The 7,639-nt window shown below is 44.2% G+C and overlaps 2 long non-coding RNA genes across 2 annotated transcripts in view; both read left to right on the top strand.

Annotated features, from left to right (window-relative positions):
* Positions 1-50: 50 nt before the first annotated feature.
* On the top strand, positions 51-3,073 carry LOC117064534. The gene is made up of 3 exons (XR_004429516.1): positions 51-73; positions 1,646-1,701; positions 2,684-3,073. It is a non-coding gene; the product is annotated as an uncharacterized LOC117064534 (long non-coding RNA).
* A 2,190-nt stretch (positions 3,074-5,263) lies between these two features.
* LOC117065374 overlaps positions 5,264-7,639 on the top strand; it is a 22,476-nt gene continuing 20,100 nt past the window's right edge. The window contains exon 1 of the long non-coding RNA XR_004429897.1: positions 5,264-5,274. This is a non-coding gene — a long non-coding RNA (uncharacterized LOC117065374). The remainder of the gene's footprint in view (positions 5,275-7,639) is intronic.

The following is a 7,639-nucleotide window of genomic DNA, read 5'->3' as shown; positions in this document are numbered from 1 at the left end:
CTGCAGTGTAAGAAGCGAAAGTTCTGTCGCTGGTGTCCCAGCTGTGCACGCGCTAGTGCCATAGCAGTGGAAGGTACCGTGGAAACTCAGTGGTTCAGTTCATTCACAATAGGATTTCTAGATTCTTCAGTGTCATATTTCAGACAATTGTAAAATTGCTACACTGTATTCTTTGTTTCACGTGTACGTGTTTAAATGTATTCAGTCAGTCACTAGTGCTGCAACTATAGCAGTAAAGGTGTATTTCCATTCCCAGTTTGGGTTTCCTTTTAATAGTAAAGAACATCTCAGTGCAAATTGTAGACATTTTGCTGATTGTTAAACATTAACTAACAAGGATCTTTTTCTGAGACAGTGTTGCCAGGTTTGTAAAGTGATGGACATAACTTCAAACTGTTGGGAAGTAACCTAAAAATGGAGGAAGTGGTACCGAAAATTTCCATATACCCACCTTCCTCAGTTTTGTGATCCCGTCTTACGTGAGTGTGATAACGCTTGTAACAATGGCTGAGGCAATAGTGACACATTCTTATGAACAGAAGTCCGGGTTAGCATCAAGGTTCACTCCGTGTCGTCCAGTCTATGAGTTCTGACAAACTCACAATGTCCTTTGTCGCCTTGACAGAATAATTTCACATCCTAAACATGACCTGAGCTGCACCTACTAATTCCTCTCTCCGTTTCTAAGAATTCCTCCTGCCAACCATGGATTTTACTGTCTCTATAGGTCTCCTTTTCCAGAATTTCATAGAGTTGGAATCATGTCATATGTAGCTGCTTATGACTAACTTATTTTACTTAGCAATATACATGTAAGATCTTTTGTATCTTTTTGAAGCTTAACAGCTTAATAATTCTTATCAGTGAACAATAGCCCATTGGTTTCATCAAACAGTGTTAATATATATTTTCTTTGTGATTAGCCTGGTTGGAGGTTTACCAATTCTATTGATCTTTTCTAAGAAGCAGCTTTTGGTTTTGTTGAGTTTCTTTGTTTATTTTGTTATTTCTATTACATTGGTTTCTGCAAATATTATTATATTTGGGGGTTGTCTGGTTTACATGACACTACACTTTTTTCTCTAGTTTCTGAAGGTGGAAAATAAGACATCTGGATTTGGATTATGTATAATTTACTGCACAGAATTGTGAATGGCACTGATAACCCTAAAGTGTGCACTTGATTATTAAATAATAAATATGATGTATTTTGGCCACATATTGATTTTAAAGCCACTAAAATGAATGATAAGTGCAGGAGGAGCATGTGTATATCCAGGAAAGATAAATGACATTATAACATTTGAACAACAAAAGGAAATTTACCAGGCCTCAAAACGCACAAGGTGTGTTGGGACACTGTCATGGAATCATCAGTGCATCTGTGTGTCGCCCTGTGTGAACACTGCCTTTTTCACAGTGGTGAGGTGGCTGAGCCAGAGAACCAGGCCCTGACTTCTGTGGCTTTCCTGATGGTCTCATTTGCCTTTCCTCATCACCAAGGAGGGTATCCCAGTGGTAGCCAAGTTTCTCCCCTTAACTCATCTCCTTTACACACACCAGCCCCCTGTCCCCAGCACCCAACGCTGCATAAGGGATTCCTTCTGTGGAACCAACATGCTGACAGTTACTCTGTGTTTTCTAGATGATGAGGACCTGGCGCGGGAGCCTTCATCTGTGGATGTCCCAGGCGTTCACATGGTAAGTTCTTCTTTATGTTTCTAAGATGGAAATTTTGTTGCTCTTGGTTCTTTTGATTTTATTTGAAATGAGATATGAAAATCTTGCCGTGTACATCATAGATGACTTACAGAATTTTTTGGTGGGAAAATGTGAGCGTTCATTGCCAGGTAAGAAATGATCTCGGTTGGGTGCAGTGGCTCACGCCTGTAATCCCAGCACTTTGGGAAGCTGAGGCGGGCAGATCACGAGGTCAGGAGATCGAGACCATCCTGGCTAACATGGTGAAACCCCGTCTCTACTAAAAATACAAAAAATTAGCCAGGCGTGGTGGTGGGCACCTGTAGTCCCAGCTACTTGGGAGGCTGAGGCAGGAGAATGGTGTGAACCCAGGAGGTGGAGCTTGCAGTGAGCGGGAATTGCACCACTGCACTCCAGCATGGGTGGCAAGAGTGAGACTCTGTCTCAAAAAAAAAAAAAAGAAAAATGATCTCAAGATAGCATTCTTAGATGACACCTTCAGTTACAAACTATATGGTAGAAATAATTTTTTTTAGGGAAAAAGCTTTCTTCTTATAACATTGTGACTATACAACCAAAACAATCTTAAACGTTGCATAAAATCTTGTGCCTTTCCAGAAGTGTCTCTAGGCTTTATTTTGGGCATTGCCTCAACCACTGTCTCCTATCTGCTTTTCTAATATCACCAGTAAAGAAAAGACCTGTATGGTGAAACCCCATCTCTACTAAAAATACAAAAATTAGCCAGGCATGGTGACCGGCAACTGTAATCTCAGCTACTGGGAGGCTGAGGGAGCAGGAACAGTTGAGCCCAGGAGACGGAGGTTGCAGTAAGCTGAGATCATGACACTGCACTCCAGCCTTTGTGACAGTAAGATTCCAGCAAAAAAAAAAAAAAAAAAAAAAAAGAAAAGAAAAACCTGTGCACACAGGACACGGCATGGTCTGACCCTTACAGTGTTTTATTTTTCTCTAAATGCAGGTGGACAAAGCCAGACAGATGAACAGTACGTATTCTGGGATCACCCCTGTGCTGAGGAAAAATTCTAGTGTTGACACAGGTGACACTTTGTTGCCTCATTTTTCTGGAGAACCACTCTGGTTTGAACTTCCTGCCAGAAATGTGGTTCAAGCACTTTTGTCTTAAAAAGTGAAGAACCTGGTCAAGAAATGTGACCATTGACTCTAGTGCCTGGAAGGCACAGTGTCATTTGGAGAGAAGAGTGTGCTGGGCATCAGGGTTGGTAAGTATGGAGGAATGAGTCAATGTGGAGTGATTGTGAATATCTCTGCGAGTTTGTGTGCTTTTCCCCAGAAAATATGTTCCCGTGTGCAAAGCACAACACAAAGATTGATACTCTGAAACCGAACTTTCATCACCACTGCACTTTCGAAAAATCACCACAGCTGTAGTGGAAGGTTAAATTTAATATCCCCAGTCATCACATGGAGATGATGTAGAGATAAATTTTCAGGCATTTGGTCTCCTAAATGGAAATGGCATAGATGAACTCGGGAATGAGTGAGTTCCTGTAATGTTCAACTTAGCCCAGAGAGAACATGATCAGCAGGGACGGATTGAGGGTCAGGCCAGACACAGAGTAGTTTCCACGCTTGATCTCCCTGTGGCTGGCACAAAGAACAGCTTCTGGGAGTCTCTGGACAGCTGGTCCTTGTGTAGCTATTATTGGTCAAGAGCCTCAGCTCCCAGGCTGAGCAGGTGCGCAGTGCTGGTGTCAGAGGAGTTGAGGAGGAGACCCTGCTCTAAGGCAGGCTGAGCTGAGCAAAGGGAGAGGGGCTACCCTGGAGTTAGGTTGTCCTTTCTACATTCCCATGTGACCCATAAGGCATCAGTTTCTCTGTTTCTCTGTGACAGCCTTGCAATCATCAGTCTAAAAGTCTGTTGTCTCCTACTCATAGGTGGGGGAATCGTGACCATCTTTTTGTAGTCTGTGCAGGAAGTGGTGTCCCGTACATGAAGGAGGGTGGTGTGCATCAGGTTTGGGAGGTGTGGAGGAGAGAGTCTGTGGGAGGTGATTGTGTCTTTGGGAGTTTTTGTGCATGATCAAAGCACAACACAAGGATTAATTTTTTTTTAATTTTTTTTTTTAAAAACTATTCCATCACCCTGCACACTTTACATGAATCAGCCCATTCATTCTCCACCACAGTTGTCTGAAGTTAAGTTTAATATCCCCAGTCATCAGATACTGGTTGGGTAGGGATGAATTTCTCAACGTCTGGCTTTCTCAGTAGAGGAGGGAAATGGGAAATCAGAAGTGGGTGGAAGGTTGATTGTATGGGCTACTGTCCTGTATTGATCTCACAGCCCTGGTATAACTCTATCAGTCTGGCAGACTTTGAGCACCTAGGTGTGCATGTTGAAGTTTGATAGTGTATAGACATTCTAAGCACTGTCTGTCATCATAGGATGGTCTCAATGGTTGCATAACCCAGAATTAGAGTTGGGATGTTTTACAGTGGAGTTTGGTGTGGTCAGAAATGTGAAACACACATGGCGAGGTCACAGGCTTTTGGTTCAGTGGTCGTGTTATTCCTGAGGTCCTGTTTAAAAGCAGAGAACAGGCTGGGTGTGGTGGCTCACGCCCGTAATCCCAGCACTTTGGGAGGCCGAGGCGGGTGAATCACTTGCAGTCAGGAGTTACAGAGCAGCCTGGCTAACAATGTCCCTACTAAAAACAGAAAAATTAACTGAGTGTGGTGGCAGGTGCCCGTAATCCCAGCTACCCAGGAGGCTGAGGCAGGAGAATCATTTGAACCTGGGAGACGGAGGTTGCAGTGAGCCCTGATCATGCCACTGCACTCTACCCTGGGTAATAGAGTGAGATTTTATCTCAAAAAAAAAAAAAGAAAAGAAAAGAAAACAAAACCGGAGGACAATCATGGGCATATTCTATTATTTAATAACACGATTGCCACAAGTGTCACATATGCCCTACTTCCACCCACACAACCAAGACTCAGTGCAGAATAGGAACTCAAGGAAGAACTAGGGTGTTATTCTGACGTCCATCTCCCCGGTGGAATTCCCTGCGTAGCTAGTTTGGAGAGTGTTAGCGTCCCCACCTCCTGCCCCCCATGATGGGCTGTCCCGGTGTTGGAGCCAGCGTGAGCATGAGCAGCAACTGATTCCGCAGACACATACATTGTGTTGAAAAGGAAGAGTCGAAGGGCAAATCTGCTAAGTGCGTGTCATCTTTCAATAGTAGGATAGTTGAGCATTTTAAAATATTGGTTTAATTCTCTTTGAATCAAAGGTTCAGAGAAGTCATAACTCTTTTGACTAGAATTTTAAATTTATTTTGAAGAAAGGTGGCTTTTTATGCAGCACAAAATGTTTCGGGGTAGGGGATGATGAACAGCATCACCTGTGGATCCTGGGGGGAAATGACCTCAGAAGGGATCACGAAGGGAGGGCAAGTTAGCCTGGGTCAGATTAGGAAGGAGGAACCTGATACGCTGTAGGGAGGGTCACCTGCCTCATGTCCTGTGCCCTCTTTGAGATCAGCTGTGTCTCATTGCTGAACTTGCCTTAGCTAGAGGACCAAGGCTGTTTGCCATGGCTTTCCTCACGGTCTCATTTGCCTGCCTTCACCACCAAGGAGGGTAGGCCTACAGCTCCATCTGTGGTAACCCACCTTCTTCACACATGCCAGCCTCATGTCCACACCACCCAGTACAACCCGAGGGATTTTCTCAGCAGAATCCGTGTGGTGACACTTACCCTATGTCTCCTAGATCCTCAAGAGGACCTCGCAGTGGTATATCCACATAAGACACCCGTTGAGAGGGTCCTCTCTGTTATCTACGTGAGTTCTTCTTTCTTTGTCTGAAAGGGGAATTTCATTTTCCTAGGTTTCTTTCAATTTCAGTTGAATAAAGATAGGAAAACCTTACTACCATGTACATTATAGATGACTAGAGAATTTCTTGGTGGGAATTGTAAAATGAGAATTCTTTACCAACTAAGAACTAATTCAAGATGGCATTCTTGGATGATACAGCTTCAGTTACAAACTATGTCAGCAAGCACTTTCATCAGGAGAAAAACCTTCTTCAAAATACTGAATTTACCACCAAAAGTAACTTTAAAACCTTGCACAAAAACCTGGTGACTTTGTACAAGTGTTTTCTGGGCTTTATTTTTGTGACCGTTGCCTCCACCAGAATTTCCCATCGGGCTTTCTAATAGCACTAAGTTAAGAAAAGACCTGTGTACAAGGACAGCACGATCTTACCCTCACAGTGTTTTCCTTTCTCTAAACTCAGGAGGAGACTTTCACAGAGGCAGATGGTACGTATTCTGGGATCACCTATTTGGTAAGGAAAATTCTTAGTGTTAAGAAAGGTGACACATTCTTGCCTGGTTTATCGGGAGAACCATTCTCGTTGGAACTTTCTATTGGAAATGAGGTTAGGGCAGAAATTACTGAGTGTACTGAAGAGGGGTGATCATCCTACGTAGTGCCTGTTAGCTGCAGTGTCATTTTTATGACATCGAATGAGGTGCATCAGGGTGGGGGGTATAAGGGGAGAGTCTGTGTAGAGTGATGATGAATGTCGTTGGGAGGATGTGTACGTTTCTCCAGAAAGCATGTTTCCATGTGCACAGCTCAACACAAAGATGAGTGTTGTAAGTAAACATCCCATTACCACTGCACACCTTGCGTCAATCAGCCCATTGGTCCTCCACCACGGCTGTAGCTGAAGGGCAGTTGGATCTCCCCAGTACTCAGGTGGAGATAGTGCAGAGATGAATTTGCCAAGCTCTTTATCTCCTCAGTGGAGGAGGCAGAGGTGAACTCAGGAGTGGGTGGAAGGTGATGCCATGGGCTACTACTAGGCAGTAATCACGTGGTTCTGGTATAATTTGTCATTATGGCAGAGAGCTTGAGCACCTAGGTGGCAGATGAAATCCGATAGCCTTCAGAAATCTCAAACGCTGGCTCTCACGTAGGATTGTCTCAGTGGTCACATAACTCAGTGTAGGGATAAGTACATTTTACAGTGGACTTTGGTGTGGTCACAAATGGGAAACAGACATTGTGAGGTCAGGCTTTTGGCTGCAGTGCTGTGTTAATTTTCTCATCTGCTAGTCAAAAGCAGAAAATGATCAGACATGTTATATTGCATTTAATAAGATGATCTCCACAATCCTTACATGTGCTGCAGTTCAGCACTCACACACAAGACACAGCACCAAATAAGAACGGAAGGAACAACTTGGGTGTTTTCTGGTACTCATCTTCTGGCTGGAATCTTCTACACAGCTGGGTTAGAGAGGGTCACCGCCCCCACCTGCTGCCCCCCGGGTGGGCTGTCCTAGGGCTGGAGCCAGTGTGAGCATGAGCAGCCGCAGGCCCCACGGCACACACACACTGTGTTAAAAGGCAGGGCCGAAGGACAAACATCACATGCCAAGTAGGGGTCGTCTGTAAATGGTAGGATAATTGAGTATTTTCAAATCTTGGGTTGGTCCTCTTTAAAACAAAAGGTTAGTGAATATAGAGAATAGTTGAGCTAGAATTAAGTCTCCTCTTTGAAGAAAGGTTGCTTTTTATCTAGTACAAAATGTTCTGTCCGGCCACGGTGTCTGACACCTGTAACCCTTGCATGTTGGGAGGCCGAGACGGTGGGTCACCTGAGGTCGGGAGTTTGAAACCAGAGTGACCCACATGGAGAAAACCCGTCTCTACTAAAAACACAAAGTTAGCGAGGTGTGGTGATGCATGACTGTAATCCCAGCGACTCAGGAGGCTGAGGCTGGAGAATCGCTTGAACCTGGGAGGCGGACGTTGTGGTGAGTTGAGATCGTGCCATTGTACTTCAGCCTGCTCAATAAGAGCAAAACTCCATCTCAAAAAAAGGAAAAAGTTCTAGGAGGGACAAAAAACACACAGCAGGACATGTGGATCCT

This window comes from Trachypithecus francoisi, unplaced genomic scaffold, assembly GCF_009764315.1.
Source record: "Trachypithecus francoisi isolate TF-2019V2 unplaced genomic scaffold, Tfra_2.0 Lachesis_group2, whole genome shotgun sequence".
Lineage (NCBI taxonomy): Eukaryota > Metazoa > Chordata > Mammalia > Primates > Cercopithecidae > Trachypithecus > Trachypithecus francoisi.
Note: the sequence above shows the minus strand (reverse complement) of the source record. Positions and strands in the feature narration are given on the sequence as shown.